The 19,243-nt window shown below is 43.5% G+C and overlaps 1 long non-coding RNA gene across 1 annotated transcript; it reads right to left on the reverse strand.

Annotated features, from left to right (window-relative positions):
• Positions 1 to 17,584: 17,584 nt before the first annotated feature.
• LOC120970249 (uncharacterized) lies at positions 17,585 to 18,851 on the reverse strand. The gene is made up of 3 exons (XR_012187671.1): positions 18,454 to 18,851; positions 18,053 to 18,195; positions 17,585 to 17,714 (listed from the first exon to the last, which is right to left on the reverse strand). It is a non-coding gene; the product is annotated as an uncharacterized lncRNA (long non-coding RNA).
• Between the last annotated feature and the right edge of the window lie 392 nt (positions 18,852 to 19,243).

Below are 19,243 nucleotides of genomic sequence, written 5' to 3' on the forward strand. Positions count from 1 at the left end.
TGATGTCCATAGGATGCTCCGCATCATCCTGTACTTGACGCATAATCTCCTTCGTCTCCTCTGGATTGGTACGGTATGGTGCACGGTTGGGTAGCGATGCACCAGGAATTAAGTCAATTTGATGCTCAATCCCTCGAATAGGTGGTAATCCCGGTGGCACGTCTTGTGGGAAGACGTCAACGAACTCCTGCAAAATGTTAGTGACTGCAGGGGGCAAAGAGGAAGGCACGTCCTCGAATGAAAATAATGCCTCTTTGCACACAAAAGCATAGCAAACAGATTTGCTAAAAACTAGCTCATCAATATCAGATTTGGTGGCAAGTAAACATGCACTTTTTAATTTAATTTCAGAAGCAACACTAGATGGTTTATTATTAGGCTTCATTTGTTGCTCAAATTCTTTTGCCACAATCTGATTTTCACTCTTATTTTTCTCCTGTTTTGCTTTATTACCTCTATGAATATCATCTTTCAAAATGGAATCCGGAGTCATAGGAAGCAAAGTAATATTTGTATCCTTATGAACAAGAGTATACTGATTGTTTCTACCATGGTGTACAGAATTTTTATCAAATTGCCATGGTCTACCAAGTAATAAGGAACATGCTTGCATAGGTACCACATCACAATCAACATAATCAACATATGTAGAGGTACTAAAATGCACCCGAACAGTACGTGTTACCTTAACCTTGCCGCTGTTGTTGAACCATTGGATGTAGTAAGGATGTGGATGTGGTCTTGTGGTGAGAGATAGCTTCTCCACCATCTCCATGCTAGCCAAGTTGTTGCAACTCCCTCCATCTATGATGACGCGAATAGAACATTCCTTCACAACTCCCTTTGTATGGAACAAATTATGCCTCTGATTTTGCTCAGCTTGTGTAACCTGCACACTCAAAACACGTTGAGCAACTAAACATTCATACCTGTCAGCATCTTCAGCAGCCATGTATTGCGTCTCGTGATCAGAATCATCTCCACCGTGTTCTTCATGTGTAATAAGAGCCAAAGTCTCCTCATCATAGTCACTAGCGGACTCATACCCACCATCCTCAGTAGCAATCATCACACGCTAAGATTAGCATTCTCTCGCCAAATGTCCTCTTCCCTTACAACGACGACAAATAATATCACTTGTGTGCCCTGTTGACGCCATGGAAGAAGAAGAGCTCTGTGCAGGCCTGACAGGTGCGCTCTTGGCAGATAGTGGTGGTTGTGCCTGCTTTCTTGTATCACGGCTGGAGGTGGAACCTGATGGAGGTGCTGGTGTAGTGGAAGTAGAAGATGCACGCGGTGTCCATGATGAAGGTCGACCTGCAGAAAAGTTAGTTCGCGCCAATGCTTGTCGATCCTGCACTTCACGTTCAGCTTTACAAGCAAGATGGAATAAACGAGTGATATTATTATAATCCTTATACTCTAGAATGGTCTGAATCTCTCTATTTAATCCACCCATAAAACGTGCAAGCATAGCTTCATTCTCCTGAACAATACCACATCTAATCATGCCAGTTTGTAATTCCTGATAATATTCTTCTACATAATTTTTCCCTTGTCGTAAACGCTGCAGTTTTTGAAGCAATTCACGTTGATAATATGGTGGAACCCAACGAGTACGCATAGCAGTTTTCAAAGCAGCCCAAGTAGCTGGAATAGGATATAATCTACAATGTTCAGACCACCATACACATGCAAAACTAGTGAAAGCACAAACAGCAGCAGCAACCCGTCTCTCCTCGGGATATTGTAAACATGTAAAACGTTGTTCGGTTTCTAACTCCCAAGTAAGATATACATCAGGAATGTATCTACCCTCAAACGGTGGAATATTCAATTTCAGTTTAGGAACATGGTCATGATCTCGTACCTGAGGTGGTGGTGCAGGCCTACCGTTGCGAATATATACCTGAGGTCGACCTGCTGGTGGTGGTGCTGGTGGCTGCACGTAGTTCTGATTTTGATCAACCTCATCCTCATAATCGCCCACATAATCTTCATCCTCCTCAGCCGCCGCAGTAGCAGGAGCCAAAGAAGCATCAACAGTAGGTGCAGCGGCACCCAAATTTTGACCAGTCTCAAATGGAACGCGTTGTGCTCGTCCCACTTGATTTGGAAGGCGGCGGTGGAGATGTGGTTGTTGTTGTTGTAGAGGTGCGACAGGTGCAGCCGGTGGTGGTTGGGGAAGACGCTTGAGCAATTCATTAAACTTGTTATCCAGCTTTGTCTCGAGCGACTTCTCCACGGCATCTATCCTCTCCATAGTCTCTTCAAATCTGTTTAGCACATCTCCCACCTGGCCACTCATCATTTGCTGAAATTTATCATGCAACTCCTTGTTCGTCATGTTCTCCCAATCAGTCTCATCGGCTTGTGATCCTGCCATGGTTAGCAGCAATAGAAACACAAAAGAATATGATCCTACAGACTACTAGGAAGTGGTGGTGATGGTGGTGTGTCACAAATCCTTCAAGCGAATCTCAAATTCTTACCAGTTCTTACCCAGCAGCAGGTGGTGATCGGCAACCGTTGTAGTCAAAACTCTCAAAGCTTGGATAGAGCGATTACCAGGGAGAGTCAAACGCACGACGTAGATGTATGTGGAGCTGGGAAGGCTTATAATATGGTAGCAAAAAGGGTCAGCAATAATCAATTCAGATATGCAAAGTTGAATAAACGATCAACGACGGTACTGTGCTGGTCCTAGGCTAGACCGTGCTAGAGACGCGAGCCTAGAACACTAACAAAATCACGGCGCTGCACGTAAACAAGGGAGGAGCACACTCTGAATTTTTTTTCACTTATTTTTGCTCCGCAACAATTTTTTTTCGAAAAAGTCTACAAATGGTCTAAAAACTGCCTAGCCAGAATTTTCCAGACTTAGTTTTTTTAAACTGGAACTATTTTTCTACTGCGGGTAACACAGAAGTTTGGGAGTCCTTCTCTGTCACGACTCGGAGTATGGCGTGATCTGGAAATCCAAAACAGAGTAACAAAATACTGGACTTGGACTAGGACTGGTGGCGGAGATGAATCTGGTGGACCTCGGACTGGTGGTGGAGATGAATCTGGTGGAACTCGGACTGGTGGCGGATATATGTTGCAGGTGTACTCGGATTGGCGTGATGGCGGTGGATATGTGGTGGCGTATATGGACTCGGATTGGCGGTGAATATGTGGTGGTGGTATATGGCAGCGGCGATGAAGTTGGTGCGGTGGTGGTATATGGCAGCAGCGATGATGATGATGCGGTGGTGATATATGGCAGCGGCAACGTGACAACCTGTGAACAGAACTCGAAACTCTAAAGGACTAGATGCTAAGACCAGCAACTTGACACGACGATGCAACCGCAAATTCAACAAAGCAAACACAGAAAAGATTATGCAAAGGCTCAGATTGGTTCGGATAGGATGAACTAACCTAATTTTTTTGGCTTTTTCGTGGACTATAGGTATGAAGAACAGACTCGATCTAAACTACGAAAAACTGTAAAATCTCACCGAGCAACCTGGAAATCTGATACAACTTGATAGAGGCAAAGGTGTCCCGTCTTTCGATGAGATGGTGGCTATCGTTTTGGAGGAAGTCGACTTTGACGATCCGACTACGAACGTGCGAGGACGTCGCGCCTTAGCAATCGCTAAACCAACTCTGAGAGGTTATTGACCATGCCGGAGCACGATCAACCTGACCACGAAGGCCTGTTTCCTGCAGGCAAACGAAGAACAAGCAAGAAACTAAGATTGCAATCTGGATATTGCGAATATAAGAGGAAAGCTTTATTGATCAAGGTGGGGTTCTGTGACGCCTTTGTCTGGTCGTTCAACACAAACGAAGTACGCGAAGTTGCAGCTATGGCGAACTTTTAATCTAAACAAAATCCAAAGTCTAAACGGTGCCCTAAGGGCTGTATATATGGAGGAAGAGGGGGGGGGGATTTCGTGGCCCTTGGGGAAGGGGTCCGAAACCAACCCTATCTCTTGTTTCCCCACACATACGGACTCTAAAAACAGCCTATACTTATGTATTTCGAAATTATATGGGCCTGGCCCAATAATAAGGTGACGCAGCACCTAGAATAGCCTCTGGACGAAATTTATGAAGTGGCATCTTGTATATTTCGTCCAAGGCTTCATTCACTCCTTATGGTGGCTTCAAAGTCTTGAAATCATCACTTGTAACTCCGTTCTTGTTCCCCTTGTGCATGCCATCAACTCCATGCTTGTTCTTGCTCCAATGTTCATCCTTCTCCAAGCTAGGCCCTTCATTTGTAAGCAAAACAAAAGTATCCAATTTAGGCAGCATCATATTCTCATGAACATTAGAATCATTACCAAGAAACGAAAGTACATGGTAATTTAATTGGCGTGCGCGAGCTCTAGTAATTGGTCCATTATATGTAACAGTAGGGGCTGTGGGTGTAACAATGGTATTGATGTCCTCATCATTATCTCTTTACCGTCATTTGAGGGTAGATTTAATCCTGCTATTTATCTTGCTTGGGAGCTTGAAGTAGAACAAGTTTTTAGTCACCATGACTTTTCTGAACTTGAGCGAGTACGAGCTGCCACTAGAGCATTTACTGGTTTTGCTTCTGTTTGGTGGAGTGTGCATTGTAAGAAAAACATTGATAACCAACCCACAACTTGGAAAGATTTGAAAGATGTAATGAGACAACAATTTTTCCCTCCTTACTATCGTCGTGAATTGCTTCGCAAATTTGAACAATTTAAACAAGGCAACAACACTGTTCATGCTTACTACCAAGAGTTCAAATCTTATATGCATCATTGTGACATAGAAGAATCTGAGGATGATACAATGAATAGATTTTTTGGTGGTTTGAAACTATTCAGGCACGATTTCAGTATATTCCTCGTTGCATTACTGATATGTATGTTCGTGCTCGTACCTTTGAGAGACAGTTACAGGAGGGTGCATTGGGTGACTACAACAACTACTATTCTAGTTCATGCTGACCACCACCGCTTGGTTCCTCCACCGTTGCACCTACTAGAGCAGCCACACCTCAGATTGTGAGCGCGACATCATCTCAAGAGTATGGTACATTGCCATCATCCGTACCTACATCACCTACATCTTTGCGACAAGGTAACTGTAAAGGTATTGATGATATAACTTCACATGAGAATGATGCATGCCTAGTTAACTTGAATATATCATGTGTTGAGTTACCTTTGATTTGAGTGCATCACCTATTTTAGAGAATCATGTTACTTTCATGAATGCGTCATGTGATCAAACAACTGAAATACCAACAATTTTGAGTGCACCCAATGAATTAACTGTTGATGCAAAAGAACCAATGTTTAATCATTTTGATATGACCTCTAATCTTGGTGATGATTCTGTATCAAATGACTTATTGCATGTTTGCTTATTTAAGCATGTTGTAGCATGTAAATTTGATGCAAGTAAGGTTTATTCACCAATGTTGGGATGGTTTAATGATGAATATTGTCAATCTTTCATATGAATAAGAGCTTCACTTATATGTGCAAACTGAGTTGCAATACTTTCATGCCTTCTACTTCTTGTGATAATATTTTGGCTTTATATTTTATTAACTATGAAAGTTACTCATCTATACATGTGTCATATGTGCAAAATCCACGGGAAGTAAAAATGGATGACATATACATATACAACATGTCCACCTTGTCTCTTTTGTTAGCCACATTTCCGATTAAGCAACGCCGAGGACGGCTTTATTTTCAAGAAGGGGAGGATGATGAGGACATGACTACCTTGGATACGACCAAAAATATTGCATACATGCATATTTGTCAAGTGATTTCTAGTGCAAACTATTCAATAATCTATTTATGTTATCCAGAACAAAAATACTTCACACACTTTTGTGTTTTGTCTAATTGCAAGTGTATGGGACATTTGTACAATCCACATATGAAGATAAGGGAAAAGGAGAAGTTTAGGTTCTGTTCAAAAAGTCCTCTCACGTCACTTTTGGGCCAAGAGAAGATAGAGTCCAAGTCTCTCACATTCTGGATTCAGATTCAGACTGCACAGACATACCTGACTCAAAACGCCAACACCTTTTTCATACGGACTCCGAATTGGGTGATTCTCTTTTTGTTGGAAAGTAGATTTCGTCCTCTTTCCAACCCAATTGGATTCACCTTTTAAATTCGTCCGGAGCGTTGAGATATGGAAAAAATAATCTGACGTTGCAGCATAATCCGAGTCAAACAACAAGTCCAAAGGTGTTGCATCACCTCCACTTGGGCCCATGAGCCTTGTACGACCTAGGGTTGGTTTTAGGCTGCCTTGGGACGTCCTCCCACATTCTTGGCCGCCACCCCTTGCTCCTATACTTCATTCATATTCGCAATATTCAGATTGCTTTATCATATTCTTGTTTGTTCTTCGATTGCTTGCAGGAATAGACCTTCGTGGTCAGGTTGGTCGTGCTTCGGCGTGGTCAATAACCTCTCGGAGTTGGTTTAGCGATTGCTAAGGCGCAACGTCATGCACGTTTGTAGTCGGATTGTCAAAGTCGTCTCCACCAAATCGATAGTTATCATCTCATCGAAAGATCGGGACACCCCGCCTCTATCAATTTCAAAACATACACACAATATGCTCGATATGTGCAAATACAACATGGCATCACAACAAAACTCTACAACTCAAAGTAATGCATTAGGCTCCGAAGAGCCAGATATTACAAACATGTGTCTGATGACCCAGCATTGAAGTCATACAAGCAACAAGCACATGCGGAAGCTTAACTTGTCTGAGTACAGACAACTACAAATGAAAAAGGCTGAGAAGCCTGACTATCTACAAGACCCTGTCGAGGGCACAAGATCGTAGCTGAGGTAACATGCTAAACGTCGAAGTCCACGCGGAACTACTAACGACACTGAAGTCTCTCTGCAAAAACATAAATTAAGCAAACGTGAGTACAAATGTACCCAGCAAGACTTACATCAGAACTACCTACATATGCATCAGTATCAACAAAGGGGGTGGTGGAGTTTAACTGCAGCAAGCCAGCTTTGACTCGGTGGCTATTCTGAACTACGACCGCAAGTAACTCTTTTGAGGTGGCGCACACGAGTCCACATATTCACCATATCAATACACCACTATGGATCCGCTCCCGTCTCCCTACGAGAACACCATCCATAGCACTCACGCTTATCTTGCGCATTTTAGAGTATCCACTTCCACTTGTCTATGAGCTGTACAGGCAACCCAGAGGTCCTTTACCACGGACGCGGCTATTCGAATAGATGATGTTAACCCTGCAGGGGTGTACTTCTTCACACACGCTCTCACCACTTATCGTCGTTTACACGACATGTACTCGGCAACCTTCAAGCGGAAGCCCAGCGAGGGGGTCGGCCACAACCTGACTAACCACACAAGTCCCTAGTCCAGGTTTATCGCCTATTCAGGTTCCATCCGCAGGGAGTCCGGCCAAGGTTTCCACATACGGCCCCGAACGATGTGTGCAAGGTTCCCGGGTCACCAAACGGGCGACTCGGTACACCGGGCCACATGCCTACTGCATCACAGCCCACCCCTCGGGTCAGCGCTGCGCACGGCCTCCAGCATACTACAAACACTAGAAACTACTTGCAACTCCTGGACAGAGGACATGGGCGGTTAATAAGTTGAGAGGGTCCATTGGTTTCGGGCCCAACGCGTGGTAGTAGCTGTTCATGGATCACAAACACAGAACTCAATACCTGAGGACGGTTTCAATGAGACAACCCACCATGTACTCCTACATGGCCTCTCACCGCTACCTTTACCAAATCGTGTTCACACACTTAGCTCTCAACAGTAGGACATGTTCACCACATTCCAATTCATCCCCCGATGAATCGGACCTGACTCAACTCTAAGCAGTAGCAGGCATGACAAACAAGCATGAATGAGTAGGCACATCAGGGCTCAAACAACTCCTACTCATGCTAGTGGGTTTCATCTATTTACTGTGGCAATGACAGGTCATGCAGAGGAAAGGGGTTCAACTACCGCAACATGTAATAGCTGAATCGTTGTTTCCCAATGAAGTAAAAGAGAGTAGGAGCGAGAGAGTGGGATTGTATCAGAATGAACACGGGGGTTTTGCTTGCCTGGCACTTCTGAAGATAGTATAGTTCTTCATCGGTGTCATCGATCTCATCGTCGGAACCACGTCTACTGAGAGGGGACAAATACCGGCAACAGAGAGGAACACAATCAATGCGATGCAACAATATGACGCATGAATGTGACATGGCAATATGCTATGATTTGAGCTAATGCAACTAGCAACGATTTAAATGGAGTTGGTTTGAACACTAGATTCAAACTCAAACTCCACAAAAGACATTTCAAATGCCATTAATTCAAATTGTCTTATACAGTAACTTTAAGTTGTTCAACCATGCATGCAAATGACATATTCAGATTCTTTGGTTTTTTCTGATATTTTTTCATATATAAATCATTTCATTCTGAGCTACGGTTTATTTTCTATGATTTGTAGAAGTTTTAACCATTTTCTAAAATAAATAAATCATTAATGATTTATTTAAAATCCCAAAAAAACATTACTGCATCATCATGACGTCAGCAAGTCAACAGGCGCGATCCAGGTCAAACCTGACCAGTGGGACCCGCATGTCAGTGTAACAACGTGAGCAGCAGAGGCTGACTAGTGGGGCCAGGTCAACGCTGAGGTGGCAAGGTCAAATTGACTGGTGGGGCCACGGGCATTAGCTTAAATTAAATAGGGAATAACCCTTGTGGTTAATTAAAGGGTGGGGCCCATCTGTCAATGAGTTGGGGTAGTGGTTAGTGGCTAACTCATACGGGATTAGCCTAAACCACGTCAGCGTCACCGGAGCTAAGCCGGCGGCGACCAGAAACGCGGCGGAGTCACACTGAAGTGGCTCGGGGTTCGCCTACAAGCCGCGGTTTGAGCCGCGGTTGGTCTCTATGGGAAGCTGGCATCACGGCGCCTCCGATGGTGATCTCGGGGAGGCCTGAGGTGGACGGTAGCGACGACGGCGACATCAGCAGCGGCGACCGGAGCTCGGACGTCGAGCGGGATGAGGCTACAGGGCGCTAGTGGCTAACCAAAGGGGTCCTCTGGACTCCTGGCATCTTCAGGAACACGACCATGCGCTCGGGCGCTTCTAATGCATGCTAGAACGATGGCGGCGACGAGGTCGCCGACGGTGAGCTCATGGATGCGGTGGGGCTACCAGCTAGAGGACACAACCGACGACGGGAGTAGGGGAAAAGATGGGCGGCCACACAGCGATTGCAGCACGCGTCTCAGTGGGCTCGGGGAAGGTCGGGCGACGCCGGGACGGCGAGGCGGATCTTCGATGGCCGAAGAAGGGGATGACGTCGATGGCGGCGTTACGGGGCACTCCGGCTGGCTTCCTTCTATGGAGAGGCGTAGCGCGAGGTGGCAGAGCTGCTGGGCATACTAGCTAGGCGAGGGGGGCTCGGTGGCCACGGCAACGGCGAGCGGCGTCGACGAGCTTCATTTGGGAAGAGAGCAGAGGAGGGGAAAGGGGTCCTAGGAGAGAGGGGAGAGGTGTACGGGTCGAGGGGAAGTGCGTGGCATCGCAGCAGGCGTCCAGGGCGACGATGGGGCAGCCAGGCAGGGTAGAGGTGGCGCGCAAGTGGCAAGCACACGCCCCCCTGCCTACTGGCAGGAGGTTGAAGACGGTGCGGCGTCTGGGCTGGGCCAGCTATAGTGCTGGGCCGGCTGGGCTGGACAGGTAAGTCGCTCTCTCTCTCTCTCTCTCTCTGATTTTTCTATTTTGTTTCAGTTTTCTATTTCTTCTGTCTGTTTTAATTTAGTTCTGAGACCAAATCATTTTTGTAGCTTCTAAAAATAATTATGGGGTTAGATATGAAATATCCAGAACCATATAAAAAGTTCAAGAATTATTGGACGTATATTTAATATATAACAAATATAATCCAATGCAAATAATTATTAGATTAACTCAAATGCCCAAAATAAATATTTCTGAGCTTCCAAAAATATTGGTTTGAATTATAACTCTTGCCAATATTTTCAGAGGAAAACAGGAACATTTTCTTGGACTTGTTTGAAGCAATTTTTATCTTGATCATTTTCAAGATGATTTCTGAGGCTTTATGCTATCCCCATTTCAAAATTAACTGAAATTTAAACATGATGCAACACCAGATGCTAGCACTAGGCATTACCAGAACTAGGGATGTGACAACCCCGATCATAGAGCATGTGCATGAATAATCGTTTGTCCTGACAAAGCGGGCTAACATGTATACCCAGCATCATTTGTCGAATTTCAGTCCAAAGGAAGTGTAAATGGGTTCAAAAACTTGTTTTAAAAGCAGCGGCGAATGAGATTCTTTGACTTTCAAGTGTAAGAAGTCCAACTTATGGGCCGAATGTGAGGGTCCTCTGTGCTCCTAGCGCAAGCGGGGAGTATTTCTTGGTTTTGCATGCTTGTCGTGACCATTTTGAGTAGTTGTAGGTCAGAAAAAGACTTCGTATGGCAAAGTTATGACTGTTCTAGTGAACACCGGTCCACTATATGGCACTCGTTGAAGGAACTTCATTGTCCCGTGACGCATTCCGGCGCATTGTTCAAAACTTTTTTTACATCAATATTGAAGTTATCGTTTCCACATATGTATTGATGGATGCGAGGAATACCCTCTTGTTCTTTGCTATCACGCACATACTTTATGGCATGCCACCTGGCAAAAAAAGTAGAATAAGGCTTTTATAGTCACTAGTTTTTCTTGAATTTACGACCAAATGGGATTGCCCTGATCATAGAGCATGAATAATAAACATTTATCATGATATAAGGAAATATAAAATAACGATTTTATTATTGCCTCTAGGGCATATTTCCTTCAGTCTCCCACTAGCACTAGAGTCAATAATCTAGTTCACATTGCCATTTGATTTAACACCAATAGTTCACATCTTTATGTGATTAACACCCATAGTTCACGTCGCCATGTGACCAACACCCAAAGAGTTTAATAGATTCAATAATCTAGTTCACATCGCTATGTGATTAACACCCGAAGAGTACTAAGGTGTGATCATGTTTTGCTTGTGAGAGAAGTTTTAGTCAACGGGTCTGCCACATTCAGATATGTATGTATTTTGAAATTTTCTATGTCTACAATACTCTAAACGGAGCTACTCTTAGCTAATTGCTCCTAATAGAGGCAAAGGTGTCCCGTCTTTCGATGAGATGATGGATATCGCTTTGGTGGAAGTCGACTTTGACGATCCGACTACGAACGTGCGATGACGTCGCGCCTTAGCAATCGCTAAACCAACTCCGAGAGGTTATTGACCACGCCGGAGCACGATCAACCTGACCACGAGGGTCTGTTTCCTGCGAGCAAACGAAGAACAAGCAAGAAACTGAGATTGCAATCTGGATATTGCGAATATAAGATGAAAGCTTTATTGATCAAGGTGGGGTTCTGTGACGCCTTTGTCTGGTCGTTGAACACAAACGAAGTACGCGAAGTTGCAGCTATGGCGAACTTTTAAAACAAAACCCAAAGTCTAAACGACGCCCTAAGGGCTGTATATATGGAGGAAGAGGGGGGAATTTCGTGGCCCTTGGGGAAGGGGTCCGAAACCAACCCTATCTCTTGTTTCCCCACACATACGGACTCTAAAAACAGCCTATACTCAAGTATTTCGAAATTACATGGGCCTGGCCCAATAATAAGGTGACGCAGCACCTAGAATAGCCTCTGGACGAAAGTTATGCAGTAGCATCTTGTATATTTCGTCCAAGGCTTCATGCACGCATCATCGTGGCTTCAACGTCCTGAAATCATCACTTGTAACTCCGTTCTTGTTCCCCATGCGCATGGCATCATCTCCATGCTTGTTCTTGCTCCAATGTTCATCCTTCTCAAAGCTAGGCCCTTCATTTGTAAGCAAAACAAATGTATCCAATTTAGGCAGCATCATATTCTCATGAACATTAGAATCATTACCAAGAAACGAAAGTACCTGGTAATTTCATTGGCGTGCGCGAGCTCTAGTAATTGGTCCAGTATGTATAGCAGCAGGGGCTGTGGGTGTAACAATGGTATTGATGTCCTCATTAGCTCCCACTTTCAATATGTTTCCAGATTGAGACTTAGAGTCATCCGGATCAGTGTCAAAGCTTGCATCGACATAACTCTTTACGACGAACTCTTTATCATCTCCATAACTGAGAAATATTTCCTTAGTCCTCTAAGGCTAATTTTGACCGTTGTCAGTGATCTACTCCTGGATTACTATTGTACCCCCTTGCCAAACTCATGGCAAGGTACACAATAGGTCCGGTACACAACATGGCATACTTTATAGAACCTATGGCTGAGGCATAGGGAATGACTTTCATTCTCTCTCTATCTTATGCCGTGGTGGGGCTTTGAGTTTTACTTAACTTCACACCTTACAATATAGGCAAGAACTCCTTCTTCGACTGATCCATTTTGAACTTCTTCAAAATCTTGTCAAGGTATGTGCTTTGTGAAAGTCCTATTAAGCGTCTTGATCTATCCCTATAAATCTTGAAGCCCAATATATAAGTAGCTTCACCGAGGTCTTTCATTGAAAAATTCTTTATTCAAATATCCTTTTATGCTATCCAAAAATTCTATATCATTTCCAATCAATAATATGTTATCCACATATAATATCAGAAATGCTACAGAGCTCCCACTCACTTTCTTGTAAAGGCATGCTTCACCATAAGTCTGTATAAAACCATATGCTTTGATCACCTTATCAAAGCATATATTCCAACTCCGAGATGCTTGCACCAGTCCATAGATGGATCGCTGGAGTTTGCACACTTTGTTAGCACCTGTAGGATCGACAAAACCTTTTGGTTGCATCATATACAACTCTTCTTTAAGAAATCCATTAAGGAATGCAGTTTTGATATCCATTTTCCAGATTTCATAAAATTTGGCAATTGCTAACATGATTCCGACAGACTTTAAGCATCGCTACGAGTAAGAAAATCTCAGCGTAGTCAACACCTTGAACTTGTCGAAAACCTTTTGCGACAAGTCGAGCTTTGTAGATAGTAACACTACCAGCATCGTCCATCTTCCTCTTGAAGATCCATTTATTCTCAAGGACTTGCTGATCATCAGGCAAGTCAACCAAAGTCCATACTATGTTCTCATACATGGATCCTATCTCAGATTTCATGGCCTCAAGCCATTTTGCGGAATCTGGGCTCATCATCGCTTCCTCATAGTTTGTAGGTTCGTCATGGTCTAGTAACATGACTTCCAGAACAGGATTACCGTACCACTCTGGTGCGGAACGTGCTCTGGTTGACCTACGAGGTCCGGTAGTAACTTGAACTGAAGTTATATGATCATTATTATTAGCTTCCTCTCTAGTTGGTGTAGGCATCACGGGAACAGTTTACTGTGATGAACTACTTTCCAATTCGAGAGAAGGTACAATTACCTCATCAAGTTCTACTTTCCTCCCACTCACTTCTTTCGAGAGAAACTCCTTCTCTAGAAAGGATCCATTCTTAGCAACATAAGATCTTGCCTTTTGGATTTGTGATAGAAGGTGTACCCAACAGTTTCTTTTGGGTATCCTATGAAGATGCACTTCTCCAATTTGGGTTCGAGCTTATCAGGCTGAAGCTATTTCACATAAGCATCGCAACTCCAAACTTTAAGACAGCTTAGGTTTCTTGCCAAACCACAGTTCATATGGTGTCATCTCAACGGATTTAGACGGTGCCCTTTTAAAGTGAATGCAGCTGTCTCTAATGCATAGCCCCAAAATGATAGTGGTAAATCGATAAGAGACATCATAGATCGCACCATATCTAATAAAGTACGTTTATGACGTTCGGACACACCATTACGCTGTGGTGTTCCAGGTGGCGTGAGTTGTGAAACTATTCCACATTGTTTTAAATGAAGGCCAAACTCGTAACTGAAATATTCGCCTCCGCGATCAGATCGTAGAAACTTTATTTTCTTGTTATGATGATTCTCCACTTCACTCTGAAATTCTTTGAACTTTTCAAATGTTTCAGACTTGTGTTTCATTAAGTACATATACCCATATCTGCTCAAATCATCTGTAAAGGTCGGAAAATAACGATACCTGCCGGGAGCCTCAACACTCATTGGACCGCATACATCGATATGTATTATTTCCAATAAGTCAGTGGCTCGCTCCATTGTTCCGGAGAACAGAGTCTTAGTCATCTTGCCCATGAGGCATGGTTCGCAGTCATCAAATGATTCATAATCAAGTGATTCCAAAAGTCCATCCGCGTGGAGTTTCTTCATGCGCTTTACCACAATATGACCTAAACGACAGTGCCACAAATAGTTTGCACTATCATTATCAACTTTGCATCTTTTGGCATCAATATTATGAATATGTGTATCACTACGATCGAGATTCAATAAACCATTTATATCGAGTGCGTGAAATAGAAGGCTTTATTCATGAAAATAGAATAACAATTATTCTTTGACTTAAATGAATAACTGTATTGCAATAGACATGATCCAATCATATTCATGCTCAACGCAAACACCAAATAAAATTTATTTTAGGTTCAACACTAATCCCGAAGGTAAAGGGAGTGTCCGATGGTGATCTTATCAACCTTGGAATCACTTCCAACGCACATCGTCACCTCGCCCTTAACTACTACTAGTAGAATGCCCGTGCGTTGCTACGGGCAAAAACCGATACCTATACTTTACCATGGAATATAAAAATATGGACACATAGATCAAATTATTTTTTTAATTGAGATATACACATTCAGCATTGTGTCTTCCTATTTTCATCATACTCTTTCACATTTTTCCTTCTCGGCAATCTCCCTATCTTCTTAACATGCCAAATCGCTCACCATCCAAGAACTTATAACTTGATATATACCACCCATGATTAAATAGCATAGTAGAATGTCCGTAGCACGAGCTACAATACATATAAATGACTTAAACAAATGATTAAGGTCGTCTTCATGGTCGAAACTCATTTCTCCTTCGTATGTTTGGGCAGGTTCAAACATCAAATGGGCGCCCAGTGGGCTCCCTAAAATTCAACCGTCTAGATAGTCAAGGCTTTCTCAAATCTAGCTCATGTGGGGGTGAAATGTGGTTTCCCGGTATATCCCAACACACACAAAAGACCACCCCGCAACGCACCCTTCCCTTTCCCTGCTGAACCGTCTCCTTTCTACTCGGTTTTCCGCCATAGCACGGCATTTCTTGCTGAAGCCCACTCCTTTAAAATCAGATGACGCGCATCTTCGTCATGGCACCCTCTCTCTCCATCACACCATAACTAAACAAACCAACTCCAACCCTTATTCCGGTCATTCTCAACCCTCACTCTTATCACAAAATCCACTAATTTGTGGTCTAATTGAGCCAGCGATCGACGTCGTCGTGGCAGGCCAACAACAAGGGACATGGGCGGCAACCGCCTCCCCATCTTAGTGCTAGGAGGTGAGCTAGAGCACCCAATGCCCTCCCCCTCGCCGGCCAGCAAAAAACAGAGCACTGTGGAGTGCTCTGCTCGCCGGCGATGGGGCATATATAGGCAACTCATTGGTCTCGGTTCGTGGCTGGAACCGGGACTAAAGGGCATCCTTCTGTCCCGGTTCCTGCCACGAACCGAGATCAATGGTTGTGGGCCAGGAGGAGGCCCGTTGGTCGCGGTTCGTGCCAAGAACCGGGACAAATGGGCCCAGACGAACCGGGACCAATGCCCACGAGGCCCCGGCCGGCCCCCTGGGCTCACGAACCGGGACAAATGCCTCCATTGGTCCCGGTTTGTGGCAGAACCGGGACTAATGGGCTGGCCAAGCCCGAACAAAAACCCCTTTTTCTACTTGTGTCTCCCACACAGCTAGCCAGCCGTTGGCCGTTTGCCGCATTATCATACCCCAAGCTATCAAACAGTATTGCTGACACTGCATATTTGGCTTCACGCAAAACTTTAGATCTCGTGTTGAATCTAACCTCATAGATTGAGTATGAAAACATTTACAAATATGTTGATACTAATGATAATAATATAATATATGATTTTTTCTACACCCGAGCATCTTCTCTAGCAGAATGCTCGGGTGTTGCCATAGAACAATATAAGAGAAATGCGTCCAACTAAGTGTTTCATCTTAATATTAACAGGTATAATGCAAGGGAGGGCGATATGCCCCAATACCAACATGTATCATTGATTGGTTGATGTGTGAAGTGTGATACTCTTGTTCTTATCTATGTCTTCAATAATGTGGATCGAGGTCCTTGCTTCCTCCTTCTATGTGCTTCACATCTCTTTGTCCTCATGGGTTTACTCTTCTATGTCCATCACATCTCTTTCACCTCATTGTGTCTCCTACATCATCACCTCATAAGGTGACTCGTGCTTGTGTCCTAGTTTTTTTAATTTTCGCAAACCCCTTGGTGTGTACTTTCATATATTCGTAGTAAAATTAAGGGATAGTGTACGAATGGCGAAAAACAACTCATAATTGCCACAAATGATTGTTGAGTAAAATAAGAAACAACACATAGTTGCATGAGACCAAGAAAATATCAAGTCTGTATGATTTATTAACTATTTAAAAATATTCCTAGATGAAATGACAAATGTTTTTGTAGTGCCAAATTAATTTTGATAAAATTGTAGAACCATATCCTGTTTTACGAATTAGTCATTCGATTCCAGAGAGGGCATCACAACTTACATGTTTTGAGACAGCAAATCGCTCCGCAGTTGTTCGCTAAAAAAAAGTATCCAGTAATTATCCTTCCACATGTTGTTGCCCAATCACTGGACTTTCCTTGTTGGGAAGTAAGTTCCTATTGTAGATGAATTCCTTAATCGTTATCTTCAAAATTCAATTAATACAAGATATATAGCATAACAGCAGAAACAACGCTAAGGCAAAAAACTGGTGCATAACAGGGGTAGGTTCTTTTGAGCACATATCACCTAGCTTCCTAGTCAAATAGCCTTAATTGGACCTTCAAGGGTTCACGTCAAATTACTAAATACTATATTTGCAACAAAATAATCAACAACTTTGAATATGTTTAGGCATGTACGCTGTCATTGGAAAATTCAAGAAAGGAAACAGCCAAAGACGACACTAATACTACAAGAAAGCAGTGACAGTAAGCCATGCCTGTGCACTTAAGATTACGTCGGAGACAGTGATCGACGCTGTTTTATTTCATGAAATTCATTGCATAAAAAGGAGATATTTATCTACTGATATTATTCATTGTGCAATATGATGGAGAAATAAGCACATAGTGGAATCTTTGATCAAGCTAGATGTCAAGACTTCATGCAAGATACTGATTTAAATAATTGTAGTTATAAATTATAAATCATGTGACCATGAGCAGCAGTAAGGCATGCTTTTGCAGATCAGATAATAATTCAACATTGAGCATGAATCCATGAACCGCAAAAAATGGCATGTTTCTTTTACTAACAGGAAAACTCAAGTCAACACATAGAAAGTTACGGTAAGTATACTTTCCCGAGTGGTTTGCGTTAGCCTGATAGTATGCGTGTCTAATAGATATTGCTTATCTCTCATGACAACTGATGCTCTCCTTCAGCTTAGGGCCTTCCAAGATTGAAAGGTAAATGATTTCTGCAAAAAGAAAGAAACATGAAAAATCTATTAGATAACAATAATCTTGGATATTGCCAAATGTGACTATATCAGAATTCTAAGCGCACATGCATTCTGTAGTTTTTTATGGACAAACAGGTATTTCCAAAACCAACATACAGCCTCCTGCCCTCCTGCATAAAGCTATCGGTTTTAAGCCCCAGACAAACCAGGCAGTAAAACATGCTTTTATTGTATGAATTATGAATGAATGAAAGGGAGATGTACATTTTTAAGAAAAAACGCATAACAAATAGAACAACACTACAGAGGACTCAAAAAAGTTAATACATATTTTGGGGGGGGGCATTACATACCCAGTGGTCATTCACATTGGCTGCCTCGGCCTCGCGTCGTTGTCCAACAGCACATCGTCCATGGCCGCGGGCCGCGCAACATCGTCCAGGGTTGAATTAGCAACATGAGAGATGACATCTGATTTGTTATTAGTGCAGTTTACCTGTCATAAATTCAGAGAAACATCAATTAGATCACAGGGCTGTGTTGTAAATGAACAGGAACCGGTGCACTAAACATCTGTAAAATTAGGCCTGCTCATGAGAGCTCAGCAATAATACATAAAATCTTCCCAGTACCAATATGTAACAACGACATCAATATTAATCAAAAAAATATTCATAGCTAAGTGTTCCAAATTGAAAATTGAGACAACCCAATAATGCACAAGGAACCAGAGGAGGAGACATGGAGCATCTACCAGTGTTGGCCAACAAATCTAACCAGGTCTCTTCGCGCACCTCTCCAGGGTCTCCGGCAGCGACAAGCTCGAACTGCCCCCACTTTCGTCTTCGTCGCCCCCGCCTGCTCTGGAGTCTCACAGTCCAGCTCGTAGTTGGTGACGAGATCGAAGTGCGTCTTGTCGAGCTCGAGCACGAGCACGAGCCCCTCGCCCTAGTCAAGCTCATACACGTCACGGGTGTTCTGGGACCCGCCAAGCATACGAACGGCGGGGCGTACCCACTAACGCCATACTCGTCGGAGATGAGTCGGGCGATGGGGGAATCGACCCCACCAAGACGGGCGGGGTCGTTGAAGCAAGCAAGGGCGAGGGAATCAATTTCCTACTTTGTGTTGTTCTCCCTCCAGACTCCACTTGCTAACTGATAGAGGCAAAGGTGTCCCATCTTTCGATGAGATGATGGATATCGCTTTGGTGGAAGTCGACTTTGACGATCCGACTACAAACGTGCGAGGACGTTGCGCCTTAGCAATCGCTAAACCAACTCCGAGAGGTTATCGACCACGCCGGAGCACGATCAACCTGACCACGAGGGTCTGTTTCCTGCGAGCAAACGAAGAACAAGCAAGAAACTGAGATTGCAATCTGGATATTGCGAATATAAGATGAAAGCTTTATTGATCAAGGTGGAGTTCTGTGACGCCTTTGTCTGGTCGCTGAACACAAACGAAGTACGCGAAGTTGCAGCTATGGCGAACTTTTAATCTAAACAAAACCCAAAGTCTAAACGACGCCCTAAGGGCTGTAT

Source organism: Aegilops tauschii, chromosome 6 (assembly GCF_002575655.3).
Source record: "Aegilops tauschii subsp. strangulata cultivar AL8/78 chromosome 6, Aet v6.0, whole genome shotgun sequence".
Classification (NCBI taxonomy): domain Eukaryota; kingdom Viridiplantae; phylum Streptophyta; class Magnoliopsida; order Poales; family Poaceae; genus Aegilops; species Aegilops tauschii.